The sequence below is a fragment of the Chlorocebus sabaeus genome, chromosome 14 (assembly GCF_047675955.1).
Source record: "Chlorocebus sabaeus isolate Y175 chromosome 14, mChlSab1.0.hap1, whole genome shotgun sequence".
Taxonomy (NCBI): domain Eukaryota; kingdom Metazoa; phylum Chordata; class Mammalia; order Primates; family Cercopithecidae; genus Chlorocebus; species Chlorocebus sabaeus.
In genome coordinates this window covers 84,620,770-84,641,587 of record NC_132917.1, presented here as the reverse complement: position 1 = coordinate 84,641,587, position 20,818 = coordinate 84,620,770, and positions in this window count along the sequence as shown.

The window sequence follows — 20,818 nt, the reverse complement described above, 5'->3', positions numbered from 1 at the left end:
CAAAAGTATGATACATCCAAACAAAGAAAGTATGGTCCACTTACAGGAAGAAAAACTTAATTAATTATAAACTAAGATGTTAATTGTAATCATAGGGCAACCACTAAGAAAATAACAACAAAAAAAAATAGATAAAAAGCGAACCAAAATGATACACTTAAAAAAATCTACCTCATACATAAGAAGGCAATAGTGAAAGAATTGAAAAATAACATATAGAAAACAAACAGAAAATGTCAAAAGTAAGTCCTTACTCATTAGTAATTATATTAAATGGAAATTGATTAAACTTATCAGTTAAAAGGCAGAATGAATAAAAAACATGACTCAAATACATATTGTCTACAAGAGACATATTTTAGATTGAAAAACACAGATAGGTTGAAATAAAATAATGGAAAAAGATATTTCATGTATACTCTAAGCAAAAGAAAGCTGCAGTGGCTATACTAATATTAAACAAAATAGACTTTAAGACAAAAATTGTGATGAGAGCTAAAGGTCATGAAAAGAGTCAATCTTAACAGTCAGCTATAACAATTAAAACATATATTCACCTAACAATACAGCCCCAAAATATATGAAGTAATGACTAACAGAATCGAAGGGAGAAATAGACAATTAAACAATAGTAGTTGAAGAGTCTAGCTTTCAGTAATGATAGAACAATTACTGCTATGGTTTGAATGTGTCCCCTGAAGTTCATATGTTGGAAAATTAATCCTCAATGTTGAGAAGTGGTGAGAAGTGGGGCCTAATAATAGGTGATAGGTCAAAATGGAGACCTAATGCAGAGACCTCATGAATGGATTCATGTCTTTTCCTTGGGAGTGGGCTAGTTATTGAGAAGGCTTGTTATAAAAGTGAGTTGGTTCCTCTCTTGTTCTCTCATGTACTCTCTTGCCCTTCCATCTTCCATAATGGGTGAGTGCAACATGAGGTCCCTTACCAGATGCCACTATCCTCTCAATTTTGGACTTCCCAGCCTCCAGAATTATAAGAAATAAATGTTTGTTCTTTATGAATTATCCAGCCTGTGTTATGTATTCCATTATTGTCACACCAAATTGACTAAGGGACAATAGAAAAGATTAATAAGGAAGTAGAATAATTGAGAAATACTATAAACCAAACACACCTGAAAAACTTCTATAAAATGTCCCACCCCCGAAACAACAGAAAACACTTTATTTTCAAGTGCACATGAAACATTCTCTGGGACAGACCATGTGTTAGGCCACAAAACAAGTCTCAATAAATTTTAAAATTTTGAAATCATACAAAATATCTTTTCTGACCACATGAAATAAAATCAGATATACTAGCAAACTGAATCCAGCAGTATATTCAAAGGATTGTATACCATGGGTAAGTATAATTCATCACAGGAATGTAAAAGTAGTTCAACATAAAAAATTCATAAATGTAATACATCATGTTAACAGAAGAAGAGGGGAAAAAGACAGCATGATCAACTCAATTGATGCAGGAAAAAGCATCTGATAAAAATCCATCAACCTTTCATTATAAAAACATTGAACAAATTAGGAATAGAAGAAAACATCTTCAACCTGATGAAGGGCATATGAAAAACCCATAGCTAACATCATACTCCATGCTGAAAGCCTGAAAACTTTCCTGCTAAGATTAGAAATAAAATAAGTATGTCTGATCTTGCCACTTCAATTTGATATTGTACTGAAATTTCAAGCCAGGGAAATTAGGCAAGAAAAGGAGATAAAAGGCATCCAGGTTGGAAAGGAAGAAGTAAAACTATTTCTATTCATAGATGAAATTATCTTATATAAAAATCTTAAAGAATTGACAAAATATGATTAGAACTAATAAATGAGTTTAACAAAGTCACAGGATACATGATCAACACACAAAGATCAGTTGTATTCCTATATACTTGCAATGGCCAATCAAAAAATGAAAAAGAAAACAATTATATTTATAATAGCATTGCAAATGATAAAATATGTACGAAAAAATTGAATCAAAGAAGTGCAAGACTCACATGCTGAAAACTGAAAAACATTGCTGAAAGAAATTTAAGACCTGTGTACATGAAAAGGCACCATGTGTTCATGAATCTGAAAACTTACTATTATTAAGATGGCAACACTCCCCAAACTGATGTACAGATTCAATACAATCCCTATCAAAACTACAACTGTCTTTTATAAAAGTTGACAAGCTAATCCTAAAATTCACATGGAATTGCAAAGGTCCTTAAGTAGCCCAAACAATATTGAAAAGGAAAAACAAAGTTGCAGCACTCACATTTTCCCATTTCAAAACTGACTACAAAGCTATAATTATCAAAACAGTGTGGTAATGTCATAAGAATAGACACATAGATGAATATAATAGAATTCTCCTGGATATTGTCCAAGTCCATCAAGGAGGTACCTCTATGAGTCTCCAAAAACCACAGTGTTACTGGGCTTGGGGTGCTCCCTCAAGCAGACACAGCTTAGATTACAACACCCAAGTCCTTTCTAATATCTGGAAAGCATTCCGAAGAAGGATGGCTACAAACAAGCCCCAACAGTGAAAACTACAATAAATACCTAATTATTCAATTTCCAGACACTGAAGAACACGTACCAGCATCCACACCATCCAGGAAAACATGACTTCAATAAATGAACTAAATAAGGCACCAGAAACCAATCCTGGAGAAACAAAGATATGTGCCCTTTCAGACAGAGAATTCAAAAGAGCTGTGTTGAGGAAACTCAAAGAAATTCAAGATAACAGAGAGAAATAATTCAGAATTATATCAGATAAATTTAACAAAGAGATTGAAATAATTACAAAGAATCAAGCAGAAATTCTGGTGCTGAAAAATGCAACTGATATACTGAAGAATGCATTAGAGTCCTTTAATATTAGAATTGATCAAGCAAAGGAAGGAATTAGTGAGCTTGAAGACAGGGTATTTCAAAATACATGGTCAGAGGAGACAAAAGAAAAAAAATAAGAAAAATAAATGAAATATGCCTACAGGATCTAAGAAATAGCCTCATAAAGGCAACTCTAACAGTTATTGGCCGAAAAGAGGATGTGGAGAAAGAGATATGGGTAGAAAATTTATTCAAAGGGATAATAACAGAGAACTCCCCAAACTTAGAGAAAGACATCAATATCCAAGTACAAGAATGTTACAGTACACCTACCAGAGTTAATCCAAAGAAGACTATCTCAAGGCATTTAATAATCAAACTCCCAAAGGTCAAGGATAAAGAAAGGATCCTAAAAGCAACAAGAGTAAAGAAACAACATACAATGGAGCTTCAATACGTCTGCCAGGAGACTTTTCCATGGAAAACTTACAGGCCAGGAGAGAGTGGCATGACATTTAAAGTGTTGAAGAAAAATAAATAAATAAATAACTTTTACTCTAGAATAGTATGTCTGGTGAAAATACCCATCATCAAACATGAAATAGAAATAAAGCCTTTCCTAGAAAAATAAAAGCTGAGAGATTTCATCATCACCAGACCTGTCCTACAAGAAATGCTGAGGGAAATATTTCAGTCAGAAAGGAAACAACATTTGTGAGCAATAAATGATTACCTGAAGCTACAAACTCACTGATAAGTCACAAAAAAACAGAAAATTGTAACACTGTGACTATGGTGTAAACAACTCTTGTCCTAAGTATAAAGACTAAATGATGAAACAATAACAAAAATAATAACTACAGCAACATTTCAAGACATAGTACAATAAGACGCAACTAGAAATAACAAAAAGTTTAAAAGTGGGGGGATGAAGTTAAAGCATAGAGTTTTTATTAGTTTTCTCTTCCCTTGTTTGTTTATGCAAACAGTGTTAAGTTGTTATCAGGTTAACATAACATATAAGACAGTATTTGCGAGCCTTGTGGTGATCTCAAACCAAAAACATACCACGAAGACACACACACACACACACACACACACACACGAAACTAAATAATATCACCAAGGAAAATCACCTTTACTACTGGAAGACAGGAAAGAAAGAAGGAAGGGAAGACCACAAAACAACCAGAAAGCAAATAACAAAATGGCAGGATTAAGTCCGTAGTTATAAATAATAACATTGCATGTAAATAAACTTAACTCTCCAATCAAAAGACATAGACTGGCTGAATGAATGAAAAACAAGACCCATTGATCCATTGCTTATAAGAAACGCACATCCCCCATAAAGACACACATAGATGAAAAATAAAGGGATGAAAAAAGATATTCCATGCTAATAGAAATGAAAAAAGAGTAGCAGTTGCTATACTTACATCACACAAAATAGATTTCAAGACTGAAACTATAAGAGATAAGGAAGGTCAGCATATAATGATAAAGGGGTCAATTCAGCAAGAGAATATAAAAATTATAAATACATATGCACCCAATGCATATAAAGCAAATACTGTTAGAGCTAGGATAGGCTCCAATACAATCATAGCTGGAGACTTCAACACCCTACTTTCAACATTGGACAGACCTTCCAGACAGAAAATCAACAAAGAAACATCAGACTTAATCTGCACTATAGAGCAAATGGATCTAATAGATATATACAGAACATTTCATCCAATGGCTACAGAATACACATTCTTTTCCTTAGCACAAGAATTATTATCAAGGAAAGCCCATATGTTAGGTCACAAGAGAAGCCTGAAAACATTTTAACAATTGAAATAATATCAAATATCTTCTGTGACCACAAAGGAATAAAATTAGAAATTAATAACAAGAGGAATTTTGGACCTATACAAATAGGTGGAAATTAAACAATATGGTCCTGAATGACCAGGAATCAATGAAGCAATAAGAAGAAGACTGAAAAATTTCTTGAGCAAATCATAATGAAAACACAATATACCAAACCCTATGGGATACAGCAAAACCGGTAGTAAAGAGGGACGTTTATAGCTATAAGTGCCTACATGAAAAAAGAAGAAGAACTTCAAATAAACAATCTAATGATGCTTCTTAAAGAACTGGAAAATCAAGAGTAAGCCAAATCAAACATTAGTAGAAGAAAAGAAATAATAAAGATCAGAGCAGAAATAAATGAAATTGAAATGAAAAAGACAATAGAAAAGACTAATGAAATAAAAAGTTGGTTTTTTGAAAAGTTAAACAAAACTGACAAAACTTTAGCCAGAGTAATGAAGAAAAAAGAGAGAAGATCCCAATAAATAAGATCAGAAATAAAAAAGGTGACATTACAACTGATACTGCAGAAATTCAAAGGATCATTAGTTGCTGCTATGACCAATTATATGCCAATAAATTGGAAAATGTAGAAAAATGAACACATTTCTAGACACTTACAACCTACCAAGATTGAACCAGAAAGAAATCCAAAACCTGAACAGACCAATGACAAGTAATGAGATCAAAGTCATAATAAGAAGTCTCCCAGTAAAGAAAAACCCAGAACCTGAAGACTTCACTGCTGACTTTTACCACACTTTTAAAGAAGAACTAATACCAATCCAACTCAAACTATTCCAAAAAATAGGAGAGGACAGAATACTTCCAAACTCATTCTACAAGGCCAATATTACTCTGATACCAAAACCAGAGAAAGACCCATTTTAAAAAAAGAAAACTACAGGCTAATATCGCTGACAAATTTTGATGTAAGAAATCCTCGATAAAATACTAGCAAACTAAATTCAGCAATACATTAGAAAGATCATTCATCACGACCAAGTGGGACTTATCCCTGGGATGCACAGATGACCCAACATATGCAAATGAATCCATGTGATACACCATATCAACAGAAGAAAGGACACAACCATATGATCATTTCAATTGATGCTTAAAAAGAGTTTGATAAAATTCAACATCCCTTCATGATAAAACCCCTCAAAAAACTGGGAATAGAATGAACGTATCTCAACATAATAAAAACCATAAATGACAGACCTGTAGCTAGTATCATAATGATTGGGAAAAAATCGAAAGCCTTTCCTCTATGATCTGGAACATGACAAGGATGCCAACTTTTATCACTGTTATTCAGCATAGTACTGGAAGTCTTAGCTAGAGCAATCAGACAAGAGAAAGATATAAAGGACATCCAAATTGGAAAGGAAGAAGTCAAATTATCCTTGTTTGCAAATAATATGATCTTATATGGGGAAAAATCTAAAGACTCCACAAAAAAACTATTAGAACTGATAACCAAATTCAGTAAAGTTGCAGGATACAAAAATCAACATACAAAAATCAGTAGCATTTTTATATGCCAACAGCGAACAATCTGAAAAAGAAATAAAAAAGTAATTTCATTTACAATAGCCACAAATAAATTAATTCTATAGGAATCAACCAAACCAGCGAAAGATCTCTATAATGAAAAGTATGAAAGAAGTTGAAGAGAACACCAAAAAATGAAAAAATATTCCATGTTCATGGAAGAATCAATATTGTGAAAATGTCTATACTACCTAAAGTAAGCTACAGATTCAATGGAATCCCTATCAAATTACCAATGACATTCTTCACAGAAATGGAAAAGACGATCCTAAAATTTATATGGAACCATAAAAAGACCCAGAATAGCCAAAGCTATCCTGAGCAAAAAGAGCAAAACTTGAGGAATCACATGACCCGACTTCAGTTTATACTATAGAGCTATAGTAACCATAACAGCATGGTACTGGCATAAAAACAAATGCATAGATGATGGAACAGAATAGAGAACCCAGAAACAAATCCACACACCTACAGTGAACTCATCTTGGACAAAGGTGCCAAGAATATACACTAGGGAAAGACAAGACAAGGGATTACTAGCCAGAATATATAAGGAGCTAAAACAACTCTATTGGAAAAAAAACAAATAACCTGATCAAAAACTGGGCAAAAGGTTTGAATAGACATTTCTCAAAAAAAGATGCACGAATGTCAAACAGGCATATGAAAAGGTGTTCAACATCCTTGATCATCCATGTTTAATCAAAACTACTATGAGATATTATCTCACCCCAGTTAAAATGGCTTATATCCTAAAGACAGGCAATAACAAACTCTGATGAAGATGTGAAGAAAAGGTAACCCTTGTACACTGATGGTGGGAATGTAAATTAGTACAACCACTATGGAGAACTGTATGGAGGTTCCTCAAAAAATTAAAAATTGAGCTACCATATGCTCCAGCAATCCCTCTGCTGGATATATCCAAAAGAAAGGAACTCAGTACATTGAAGAGATATCTGTACTCCTATGTTTGTTCCAGCACTCTTTACACTAGATAAGATATGGAAACAACCTAAGTGTCCAACAACAGATGAATGGATAAAGAAAATGTGGTATGTATACACAATGGAGTACTATTCAGCCATAAAAAGAATGAGATCCAGTCATTTGCAACAACATGGATGGAACTGAAGATCATTATGTTAAGTGAAACAAGCCAGGCACAGAAAGACAAACATTGCATGTTCTCACTTATTTATGGGATCTGAAAATCAAAACAATTGAACTCACGGACATACAGAGTAGAAGGATGGTTACCAGAGACTGGGAAGGGTAGTTGGGGGTTGGTGGGGAGGTGGGGATGGTTAATGGGTACCAAAAAATAGAAAGAATGAATAAGACCCACTATTTGATAGCACAGCAGGGTGACTATAATCAGTAATAACTTAATTGTACATTTTAAAATAATGTGTGGAGTGTAATTGGATTGTTTGCAACTTAAAGGATAAATGCTTGAGGGGATGAATACCTCCATATCTATGAAGTGCTCATTCCCATTGAATGCCTATATCAAAACATCTCATGTACCCCATAAACATATGTACCTACAATGCACCCACAACATTAAAAAAATTTAAAAACAGCAAATGGATGTGTGCCTCTCTTTGGTGACAACTGGGAAGATGAAAGATAAGAGACTTTACCATTTGACTGCTAACCCACTCAATAAGGAAAAACCCAAGGGACAGTGAGGGGTGACAGACACCAAAGAAGAGGAATGTGAACCCCATGTGTGAGGCTGTGGTGATATTAAAAAAAAAAAAAAGAGTAGCACATGAATAGCAGAGCAGGTGCTGACATGGGACTCTTGGTCTGAGCAGTACAAAATGTAGTGTGCTCTTGCTATTTTTGCTGCTTTTGAATTCTGCTGTCACTTTAGAAGCAAGAGGCCTTTGGCTTGAATCTGGGTGTTTTCCACAACCTCACTAAATTACTCAATTTTAAAAGAAACCCAACTTCTCAATTTTTTTTTACTTGAGCAGGTTTCTATTCTAAAAACAAAAAACCTTTAGATTTAGAATTTTTTTAATGAAGCAAATGTAAAAAGATTCAAACAAATATTAGGGCTCTGTGCACAGCAAGAATCCTTTTTGAGATTGCTCTGAATAAGCAATATGTCAGGGCCAGGTAGCTCTGAAGAGTAAGGCTGAGAGCCTAAAGACAGGGTGATATCTAGACATGCTGCCAAAAAAGTGAGTTTGAGAACCCTATTAGTGTCATAACTGGTGTGACCTGGGCATGAGACTCCTTGGTCCCTCAGCCTACAGATTCATGGAAGAGGGATTGGGAAAATATCCCAGCTATAATATCTAGTCTCTGCAAGACCTCTGGGAAGTACAGAATGAAGCACAGAGATGCAGGACAAGTTGTCTGGTTTTCTGCAGGACCTGATTGGTGGCCCTATGGAAGTTTAGGTACAGAAACCCATCTTGTCTGGAAGGACCTTGCTGTACATAGTATACACAGCCCAGAGCTCACAGTGGAGAACTGAAGGGCTGGGAAGGGCCAAGACTTCTTCTAGGGATGTGGGCAATATGCCAAAGGGTGGGGAAAGGCTGAGATCTGGAGGCCATGTCGCTTTTCAGGGATCACTTTTGGGTCTGTGGCTGCAATTCTAATGCCAATTATTGCCAGTTTGCCCAAATACCTTAATACTACTACCTGGTTCCTTTCTGCTTATTTTCATCCTAATGTAAGGCCTTTGGTTATTCAATAATGATTTTGTTGCTAAATTACAGTATGCCTACTTGTAAAAATATGTTATCATACTAATATTCTCAGCATATAAAAATCCAATTTGCCAACTTGTTTTTACTGTTTTAAATACTCCCTAGCAATAGCCTATGGCAGAGAATCCTAGGGCAGTTCAATGGCTTGAAATTCTGGGTTGGTAATTCTATTTCACAGCTAAGATTCAAAGAGGTAATGTTACTCTTCCAAGGCTGCACAGTCAGTAAATTGCCAGTAAAGGACATAGTCACCATATAACCTAGGTATTTTACTCTTAGTTATTTACCCATGCAAAATGAAAGAAAGTCTATATCTATACAAACACTTGCATGTGAATTTTCATAGCAGCTTTATTTGTAATACTTCTCAGCAATAAAAAGGAACAATCTGTTGATACGTACAACAACATGGTCATACCTGAAAAACATTAGCTGAGCAAAAAAAAAAAAAAAAAAAAACCAACCCAGACACGAAAGAGTACATATTGTTGTAACTGGGCATGGTGATTGATCCATGCCTGTATTTCCAGCAAGGCTGGCAGGTCACTAGAGGTCAGGAGTTTGAGACCAGTCTGGCCAATGTGCTGAAACCCCGTCTCTACTAAAAATACAAAAATTAGCCGAGCATGGTGGTGCGCACCTGTAGTCCCAGCTACTTGGGAGGCTGAGGCATGAGAATCGCTTAAACCCGGGAGGTGGAGGTTGCAGTGACCCAAGATCGTGTCACTGCACTCCAGCATGGGTGACAGAGTGAGACTCTGTCAAAAAAAAAAAAAAAAAAAAAGTACATATTGTCTAATTACAATTATATGAATCTCTAGAAAATACAAATCTAATTTATAGTGATAGGGAATAGATCAGTTATTACCTGGGGCTGGGAGAGGGGTAGGAGATTGACTGGCAAGGGGAACAAGGAAATTTGGGGGAGTGATGGAAATATTTTATATCTTGGTTACTTTGGTGGTTACATGGGCGTATAAATGTGTACAAACTCACTGTACTGAATTTCTTAGAACACGTGCATTTTATAATATGTAACTTATAACAATAAAATTGATTTAAAATTATATTTCTAGTATTACACCTCCAAATCACAGGTGGGAGTTTCTAAACATACAGATTTCCAGGACTCATGCCAGATCTGATGAATTAGAATCTTTGGCATTGGCAGTCAGACAAGTATTTGCTTGAAAAATTCTTATAGGTGATTCACATGAATATCTCTGGTTAAGAACCACATCTGCAGGTGAAGAAATATAAAGATGAAAATATTTTAAAGTTATATTAGGTAGTAATGTCATAAAACAGTTTGCATAACATGATTATATTTTCGTAATCCCAGAATATATATAAACTCAGAAACTATGCAGAAGAAAAACATAACTATTTAGGAGATTTATGGTTATTTTTATGTGATGCCCTTTGCTATTCTGTGTGTTTAAAAATGAAGACCATATCCTACTTTTACATTAAGAAAAATGAGTTACTTTTAAATTAGCATAAGAAAGCATAGGAAAGTATAAAGGGCAGGGAACACGAACTTGCTGGAGGCCAGGATGAAACGGATCAGGAACACTGCTGAAAGATTTAGTTTTTGATAAAAAGAAATGACATCTGTCCCACATAGATGGAAGGAAGGTGGCAGTGCGTTAGGTAAAGTTATAGATTTGGGGCCTTATTTATTCTATTTCCTCTCTGAAGCAGGAGATGTGGTCAGCTGCTGAAAAGGGTGGAGGTGGGAGTGGTAGAGGCTTCATATAATTTATACGGGAGTTAATGTCTCTTCAGCCTTGGCTGTCCAGTTTAATTTCAGGGTCTGTGAACTGCTTACAATTGTATTCATGTTTGTGTGTGTGCATTTCTTTGTCTATAACATTGATAAGATTCTTAAAAGAGTCTGTGACCAATTACTTCTCACAGATGAGAATCAGACATAGTCTGCAAGTGGGGCACCCTTAAGTGTTGGCATAAGTCACAGGTTGCTCAACTTTCTGAGGGGTTTGTGATATCATATTCTGTTGTTTCATCACCACCTCGTGGTCAAATATATGCATTACCAGATTTTGAATCAGGGCAATTGTTTCTTAAATCTGAAAGGAACTTGAGGCATCATATGGTCTAGTGCCCCAATAGTTATGAGAGGTAATAATTACTATAAAGCTTTCCTTCAAAATATTGAACCAATGTGAATATGTACAAGTGATAAGCCCTGCCAAGCCTAGATAATTACATTTCAAGACTTAAAGGTCTTTGCAGAGGTGATCTTTAAGTTAGTGTTTTTGTGATTTGAAAAGGTCAAAGAGGCCGGGCGTGGTGGCTCATGCCTTTAATCCCAGCACTTTGGGAGGCCGAAGTGGATCACCTGAGGTCAGGAGTTCGAGACCAGCCTGGCCAACATGGTGCAACCCCGTCGCTACTAAAAATACAAAAATTAGCTGGGTACGGTGGTGAATGCTGGTAATCCCAGCTACTGGGGAGGCTGAGGTAGGATTATCGATTGAACCCGGGAGGTGGAGGTTGCGGTGAGCCGAGATTGCCATTGCACTGTAGCCTGGGTGACAGAGCAAGACTCTGTCTCAATAAATAAATAAATAAATAAATAGTCAAAGGGCATTTAAACTTAATTGCATATTAAGATCACTTAGAGAGCTTTGAAAAATTCTGATGTCCAGGCCACACATCATACGAATTAAACTAAGAGTGAGATATCCAGACATTGATACTTTTTCTAAAGTGTCCCCTACCCCAGGTGATTCCACACAGACACCTCTGAGAGCCTCTGCCACAGCAGCTTGCTATTCAAGGTGTGATCCATTGACTAGCAGCATTGGTATCACCTGAGAGCTTGCTAGTCCTGCAGAGTCTCAGATCCTGCTCCAGACCTCATGAATCAAACTGTATTTTAATAATTCCCAGGTGGTTCAGTTCATATTAAATTTTAGAAGTGCTGCTATGGAGAACAGAATTGGTGTCCAGTAGGCCTGCTGGATATGGAAGGCTGGAATGGTGCCTGGAAGGTGAGTTTCTCATCTTTGATCATGTCCAGTTACAGGAAATGCATTATATCTGTGCCTCTGTTAGAGAGTTCTAATTTTCAGAAAGTTCTGTTTTGGGTAGATGTCAAAATCTACTCTATAGTCACTTCTACAAACTGTCCCCGGGTTTTTATTTTTTTTAATGTTTGAATGCAGATATTATTCTACCCTTAATTTTCCTTCTTTAAATCTCTCCCTCCTAAAATTCCAGTTTCTTTAGTCCATGTATGATAGTTTTGCAGAACTCTCTAGTAATTCTACACTAAAAATGACTTTTGGGACTGAAAGTGGGATTTTGAATGTGATATGACATAATGAGTACAGTAGGAAAATGATTTCCCTTCATCTAGGAATTCTACTAATGTCTCCTTTTTGCTTCCTGAAAATCAGGATATTATTCATGGCCTTTGTCAAATGCTACATTATAGAGAATCTGTATCCAGCAAACAAATCAACACTGATGGTCCCAGGGTCTCAGATCATTCATATGCTACCACTAATAGTGTCCTGACCTCTCAGAGACAGACCAATGTGTGAGTCCTGGGCTGAGGTTTTTTGGACCTTTGTCTCCAGTGGAGCCAGACTCTTGTCCCCCACCCCCTTCTCCTAGGACCACATCCTTTCACAAAGACAGCCCTTCCCTCAGTGTGGCCGTCGGGGAAAACCTGCAAACTGCAACTGCTGCCTCTGATCTCACTCTGTCCATTCTGTCTTGCCTTTGAGTCCAAACTCAAACTAATGACAACCACTCCTGTTCTTACTGTGGCCTTAGTCCCTCGTGCTTGACCATAATACACCTGTGTGCCTTGGTGGGGAGCCTTGTCTGTTGTCACGGTGTCTCAAAACTGAACAAACAGCCTATCGTGGACCAGTTTCATATCAGTTCTCCTTGTTAGAATATTTGATCTCAGCATCTCACCCCTTTACTCATCTTTGGGCCTGAAGCTGTTGTGTCTAACAAGGATGTCCCAGCCTAGATTCCTCTTGAACCATCTGCGTCACTTGCTTAGCCATCTAGTCTTCTAGTGCTGATTCCTTCTGGAGCCTTTCAGTGATGACTCATTTACATAACTTTTTAACTACAGGAATTTCAACTATGTAGGCTCGGCCAACGATTTTTGCTTATAGAGTTCAAATTAGCATAGCATCTTGGAGAGAAATTTTTCAGCATTTGTTGAGTTTTGAAAGCTACGTGTATCTTTTAAAGGTAGTTTCTCTTTTATAAATTTGACTTTAAAAATATGTGATCAGAGGCACAAAGATATTTATTTAAGGATTTTTATGGAAGCTATATTTAAATAAAATATAGTATCTAAACTATAATTCCCAATAAGTTCTCTAGCCAATTAAAACAAAGAAGGAGAGCTATATGTATTGACATGAAATGGGGCAATATACTCAATATAGTGTTAAGTGAAAATGTGAGTTTCAGAATATTATACATTATTTCATTTTGTTTAAAAATATACATATGGTATATAATCTATACTTATGGTACAGAATCTGTATACATATATTATCTACATATAGCACAGAGCAGGGATTAGCAAACTCTAATGTATGGGTCAAATCCAGACCTCCACCTGTGCTTTTGTAAATAAAGTTTTATTGGATCATAGCCATGCCTTTAAAATAGTAAATGAAAATATTTACTATCTGGTCCTTTAAAGAAAAGATTTTCCAACCCCTGCTATAGTAAATATATATACATATAGTATATAGAAAATATATAGAATATACAGTATATATAGAAAGTGGTCACTATGTCAAGATAAACTACCATTTTAATTTTAGGAGAGTAAATCTAGAAAATTTCTCAGTGCTGTCAGCTTTTGCTTGTGTTATGATTTTGTAGTGTGTGTCATTATTTTTTATTATCTTTAGACATATTGGAACTCAGTACGTTAATACTAGAAAGACTCCAGAAATTGTGGTTTCAAATGGTAAGAAGATAGTGACACACAGTGGACAACAGCAGTAAGCTCTGAGAATTACATTCCCTGAGGCACTTAGGTATTTGGATAAAAAGTGTATGACAAGATTATTCCCACAGATGTAAGAGCAATATGGCATTTTGACTATACCAAACTACTTTTATTTCTTCTTAAAACCCCACTACAAGAATTTTTTTAAAGTTGGAAACTCAGAAAAATTAGGAGAATGGGAAAAGAAACAAAAATATGAAGTATGAATGGTAAGTGATTTAACAGACACAAAATAAAGGTGGACTCTAAGCAATGATGAGAAAAGAGAATAACCAACTAATATATATAATAGAATCCTTGAAGCCTCTGGAATTCATGGCACCACACAGGTCTGGAAATAAGGGTTTAAACAAGGGGACTGGTTGACAGTCTGTTCAAGGATTGAATGAGTCTTCAGATTTGCTCAATCCTCCTCCAATCCCAGGACAAGACTGGAAATTTATTCTCTGGAGTGAGTAAAACTCTAAGGGACAGTAGGCACTGTCCTTAAGGTACCCGAAGGTGGGTAACCTACTAAAAACAGTGTCGTTATCTGAATGTGAACATGCAAAATGACAAGATCACCCAACCCTCTTTCCCTACTTAGCTCCCAGAATGGTGACATAGTGTGTTGAATCATTCCAATTTTCTTTAGACCTAAGGCATTCCCAAGATGGGGTCTTTCTGTTTTAAAATTCTGATAGGCCTGAGCAAACAAGGATGAGCTGGTTACCCTAGCCTCAAAGCACTGGTAGTTAGACCTCCACTTTCTGAGCAGTAGACTGGGAGAATCTTCTCGGAGAAATTTGACCAGCGCAAGGGGAAAGACCTGAATGTGTGGGCAGCCAGGTTCTACGACTAAGTGACCCAGCCAGATCAACCCTGCAGTGAAGCATACAGTAAACACGTTTTACCTGGGTACTGTTTTGTGTTTTTAGACCCCCTGTCTTAAAAATAGGCAGACAACCAAAGACTGTTAGAAAATTCAAGGAAAGCCTCTAACACCAAAGACAGAAACCAAAACATTCAACAGAAAAAAACAAGTTGAGAGGTAGGCACATGATTCAAAATGCAATGATCAGAGTCTTTATCTTGAATTTTAAAATGTGGATCTGGGAGAAAGAACACTTCTTCTGCAGTCCCAGCCATCATGTCCACAATGAAGGTAGAATGAAGGGAATAAGGTTATACTTATACTTGTCCCTTTATAGCAAAAAAGTAAAAGCTCTCCCAGCAGCTCCTATGTTTGATTTGGACTTATGTCTCATTGGATCCAATAGTCACACCTTGCTGAAAGGAATGCTGAGAAAGTAGAGAACAGAATTGTTGTGAGTGGCTTTTAACAGTCATGATCTACTCCCTGGGCTCATGGCCACTCCCCCTCCCACCCTAAAAAAGAAACAACTTAGGATTCTACTGACAAGAAAGAATAGGCTAAAAAGAAACTATATGGAAAATATGTCTGCCACAGGAACCAAAGTAAGAGGTTAAAATGTTAAAAATATAGTTGAAACTGGAACTCACATACATTGCTCGTGGAAATACAAAATGATACAGACACTGTGAAAAACAGTTTGACAGTTTCTTATTAAGGTAAAAATACGCTCTCTGGATGCCTTGCCTACTCCACTCCTGGAGAGTTTCTTAGGTAAAATAAAAATGTATGGTTACCTCAAAACCTGTATTGCAGATGTTTTATAGCTACCTTATTTTTAATCTCCAAAACTGGAAGCAATCTGAAGATCTATCAATGGATGAATTGATAAACAAACCACGGTACATTTACCCAATGTACTATACAACTCAGCAATATAAAGGAACAAACTACTAATATGCATCAACTTGGATGAATCTCAAATGCATTATGCTAAGTGAAAGAAACCCAAGTAAAATTATATATTCATGGGCCGGGGCAGTGGTTCACACCTGTAAATCGGCACTTCGGGAGGTGGAGGTGGGTGGATCACTTGAGGTCAGGAGTTTGAGACCATCGTGGCCAACATTGTGAAACCCCATCTCTACTAAAGATATAAAAATTAGCCAGGTGTGGTGGCTTACACCTGTAGTTTCAGATACTCAGGAGGATGAGGCAGGAGAATTGCTTGAACCCGGGAGGTGGAGGTTGCAGTGAACTGAGATAGTGCCACTGCACTCCATCCTGGGTGACAGAGTGAGACTCCATCTTAAAAATAAATAATATATTCATAATTCTACTCATATTCATTCTGGAAAAGGCAAAACTATAGCGATAGAAAATAGGTCAGTGATTACCAAGGGCTAGAGGTAAGAGGAGGGTTGACTTCAGTGAAGCATGGGGCAAATTTGGGAGATAAGGGAGGAGTTCTATATTTTGATTGTGGTGATGGTTATATGACTGGGTACCTTTTTCAAAATGCAAAGAATTGTACAGTAAAAGGGTGCTGTTTACTGAATGTACATTAAATTATACAAGAAAAAGTGGAAAAGAAAAGAAAGAAAAAGAGAAAGAAAAGAAAGGAGAAGGAAAAGAAAGAAAGAGTCAGAAAGAAAGAAAACCATGCAGCTAAGGTTTTCTGGAAGAAGTTGCACAATAACATGAAAGTTGAACACTAAAGACATATCCTATTTCTGCAGAAAACAGTATGTGGTAGATACAAACATTTCTGCTGCTGCTTCAGGCCAAAAAGTCCAAGTATTAAAAAAATGTAAACAACTGAAAAAATGCTTTGTTCTGGGATTCATAGTGTATGGTGGGGGTATTGGTCTTCACTAGGGCCTGAGGGACACAAGATTCAGAAACATCAACAGTGGTGTCATTTCAAGCATCTGTTGATAGTGAGTCTCTATGTTAGTGGTTCTCAAAGTGTGTTTCCTGGGCAGCAGTATCAGCATTACCTGGGAACTCGTTAGAAATGAAAATTTTGCAGCCCCATCTCAGAACTACTGAATCAGAAACTCTGGAGATGAGGTTTAACAACCCATTTTTTAACAAGTCTTCTGGGTGATTCTGAGGCATGTTTAAGTTTGAGAACACTGCTCTAGATTAAACAAATATGGGGTCAAGGAGTGAACTGTGGGTCTAACCAATTCAGAGTGAATTCTGGCAAGTTCACAGACCATATTCTCTAATCAGCCTTAAGAATAAGGAGGTGCAAGGCAGAGCTAATTTTATGGAGTTTCTTTAAGAGAAAGAAAGAATGAAAGAAGAACAGAGAAAGAAAGAATAAAAGGAAAGAGAAAGAATACGTTTGCAGAAAAAAAGGAAAGAGAAAGAATACTTGTTAGTATGTGAAGATATCGCTTGGGGCCTTTGCAGGGCCTTGGAAGGAACTTGTCCAAGCAAGGATCCTAAAGCCTAAGCTCCATTCAGTACTTATTAAACCTGCATCTGTAGGTGTAGGTGATACATATCTTTTAACTTCGAAAGTATATCATCTGTAAGGAATAATTTTTTTCAGCATCACTCTGACTCCTGTGCCTTTCTAAAGAAAGAAATAATGATGCTTCCCTGATTCAACAATTGAAGAATACATAATTTTCTGGTGGGAATGTGAATTACAGTGTGACCCAGGTAGCAATTATTCAATTAATGTTGACCCTAAAGACACTCTCATGTTCTCTACCAATAACTTCCAGAAAGTAAAAAGAAATTTAAAAGATAAAAAAGAAAGCAATAAAGAAACTCTTACATATGCACACTGTTGAAGTTATAGGGAGGCCAATAACATACCCCCCTTTTCACTGACTGATTTCAGACCTATTTGAGAAATAGATACAGGAGCTAAGTAAATAATCTATATCATCTTTATCATTGATAAAGCTATTATGAGGGAAGACAGCTTATGGTGAGGGCCAAGTGAGCTTATCTGTGCTCCCTGCCACTCACCATCCACATTCCCACCTCCAATCTATACCTAGAGGTAGCTCACCCCAAACAAAGTTTGGATCAGAAGTAATGGCCCTACATCACTCATTTAATGCCTGCTATGGTAGACAGAATAATAGCTCCCAAAGATGTCTAGGTCCTCATCCTGGAAAGTGTAAATATGTTTCCTTACATGGCAAAAGGGACTTTCCAGATGTGATTAAAGGAAGGATCTTGAAATGGGGAGATTATCCTGGATTATTCAGGCGGGCCCAATGTAATCATAATGGTCTGCATAAGAGGGAGGAGGCAGGAAGATCAAATAAAAAAAAAGAAGTGATGGCAGAAGTCGAGGTTGGAGTGGTATAATTTAAAGCTGAAAGAAGGGGCCAGGAGCCAAGAAATGTGGGTGGCCTCTAGAAATTGGAAAAGATAAAGATTCACTCCTAGAGCCTCCAGAAGGGATGCATCACTGCCAACATCTTAATTTAGATTTAACTTTAGATTTCTGACCTCCAGAACAGTAAGAGAATAAATTTGTGTTGTTTTAAACAACATTACCTTTGTGGTAATTTTTTACTCCCACTGTAGAAAACTAACATACCTGCCTAGTATTCCTATCGTTGGGCATCTAGACCAATTCTTATTTTCCTTTGCACATCTCTGTAAGCATGTATGAATTATTTTCTCAGGACATTTTTTTAATGCCTAAGAACAGAGTACTCAATTTATATTCCCCAAACTGAGTATAAAAGTAGACTGGAATCCTAAGAGTGTGTCAGTTGGCAAGACAGGATCTCTTTTAAAAGACAGCTTTGAAATGTACAAATATTCCACCATGTCATGACGTCCTAGATTAGGTTGTTTGTCCCCAGGAATGTACTTTCTGTCTTTGCAGTTTTCTCCATAGACAGGGACTTGGTACCAGGTCCAAAGAGTGTAATCAGCAATTTGGTAACAGGTTTTAAGTGCTGACCTCAGATCTCCCACTGACCTGGAAAGGGGCCTGCCCTTGCTCTCTGGCTTCTTCCACCAGTTGGCCCAAATATCTGTGAAATTCAAGCAGTGCTTCGTCAAGGGCAGACTTGAGGACTATTCACAGGTAGCATTATTTGGCAAGTGTCTGCAAGTGCTGCTCAGGATTTAACCACAAATCTTTCCTATATTGTCTATGGCTTTAATGCAAGAGATAAATTTGAGTTCTGTCTCCACCATCCAGGGTCTGGAAATAACAAACATTGTTGGTTCTGCAGGAATTACTTTTTGTTAGCCAGGGATACAACATGAGCCAGACTTCATGTGGCTAGGGGGATGAATACCATTGCAGTTGCTCGAGCTGTCAGTGATAAGTTGGGTTTTCTCAACTCTTCACAGGGTTCATATTATTCTAGACGAGGCTGTGGCTATAATAACTGTGGTGCCTGGATTTGAGGCATTCAGATAATATCCTATATTTATGTAGCAGCACCTTCTATTGTCCAGTGGAATTTCAATGCACAGTGGATCCTCGAAATAGTTCTGGAGCAGAGGAGGGGTAGAAATAAATGTTGCCACTTGGCAGATGAGAAATTTAATGCAGAGAGAAATTGTACTTTTAAAAGTCTTATGTAATCAATGGCAGGATGAAAATGTTGGGTCTCCTGACTCCCAGACCACATTTACCCTTTTTGTCTATGGTAAATGAGTAAGAAAGAAACATGCAAACCTGTGTGAAGCTAAAGTTTATGTTGTCAGACCTGTGGCTGGGTTTTTTTGGACTCCTTTGGCATCCCCAGGTGAGTCTTTGCTCTCCAGGTATCAGAGAGCCTCTTTTGCTCACCCTTGTAATCCGCCACTGACCACTGGTCCAGACACATAAATGATGCTAAATAAATATTTGTTGAATGAATAAGTGATTGATTGGTTCTAATCATTAAACTCCTAAGCCACTGGGTCCAGGGAACACTGGAGATGGTTTTGTAGAACCAGTTTCCTCTGGCCTCTTTGTCTCTTGTCTGCTGAATGTTTTGTTCTTCTATCGCATTTGTGGTAAAAGAAAACTCTTTCTTGCCATGGGAAAGGCAAACAGCTATGTAGACCTGGAAGACAGCCAGGTTTGTATGGGCAATAAAGGAGGCAAGCCAGTTAGCTATTAACCAGCAGAGAAAATAATTCAACTGATTATCACTCTAGTCACTTGCCTTTGGAGGCCTTTTCCTGACTTTTTCCAGCCCAGAGTGGTAAGATTAAGGCCTTAGGCAATCACAGTGTACATTTGTTTTCCCTGCCTTTCTCCAACTGTATCCAGGTGTCAGCAGGTTATAATAAACACCAGGCAGCTTGAGGTGGAAGAAGTCACAGACAGGCACGCTGAGGGGTGAGTAAAGCTGGAGGAGGGGGAACCTCAAGAAACTGATGACTTCAAATCTATTTGGGCACCATTTAAGGAGAGCCCCAAGCTTATTCCCCACTGGTGGCTTTTCAAGGTTTTGGGGTCCTTGTATTTAATACTTAAAGTAAAGGTACAGAATTGTGAACGTGTTGGCATGTGTTTTAGAAAGGTTGAGTAGTTTAAGGGTAGTGTGTAGGATAAACTAATGTCTTTAATGAGAAATGAGGCAGAAAAGGGAGTTTGAGCTGAAGCTATGGAAGTCTCAAAGGGGTAAATGCATCAGCTAAGATAAAATATTTTCCATATTATCACACGAAGTTGATACCACTGGCAAAATCAGTTTTAACCCCTTTTTAACAACTTAGTATTGCAAGTATTTATCCTATGAGGAATAAAGATTTTTGAACATGGGGACACATCAAATAATTTAAAACTTTTGTTTCAATTCTGCTTCTGAAAGCATGCAAATCAAATCAGGAGGTTGGAGTTGGGGACAAGGCCAGCAATGCATCTTGTGTGCCCTGAAATATTTCTAGGTCCCACAGATGAGCAGGAATCAGTGGTTGGGGATGTATTAGTGTGGAAAGGGTGGAAGATCCC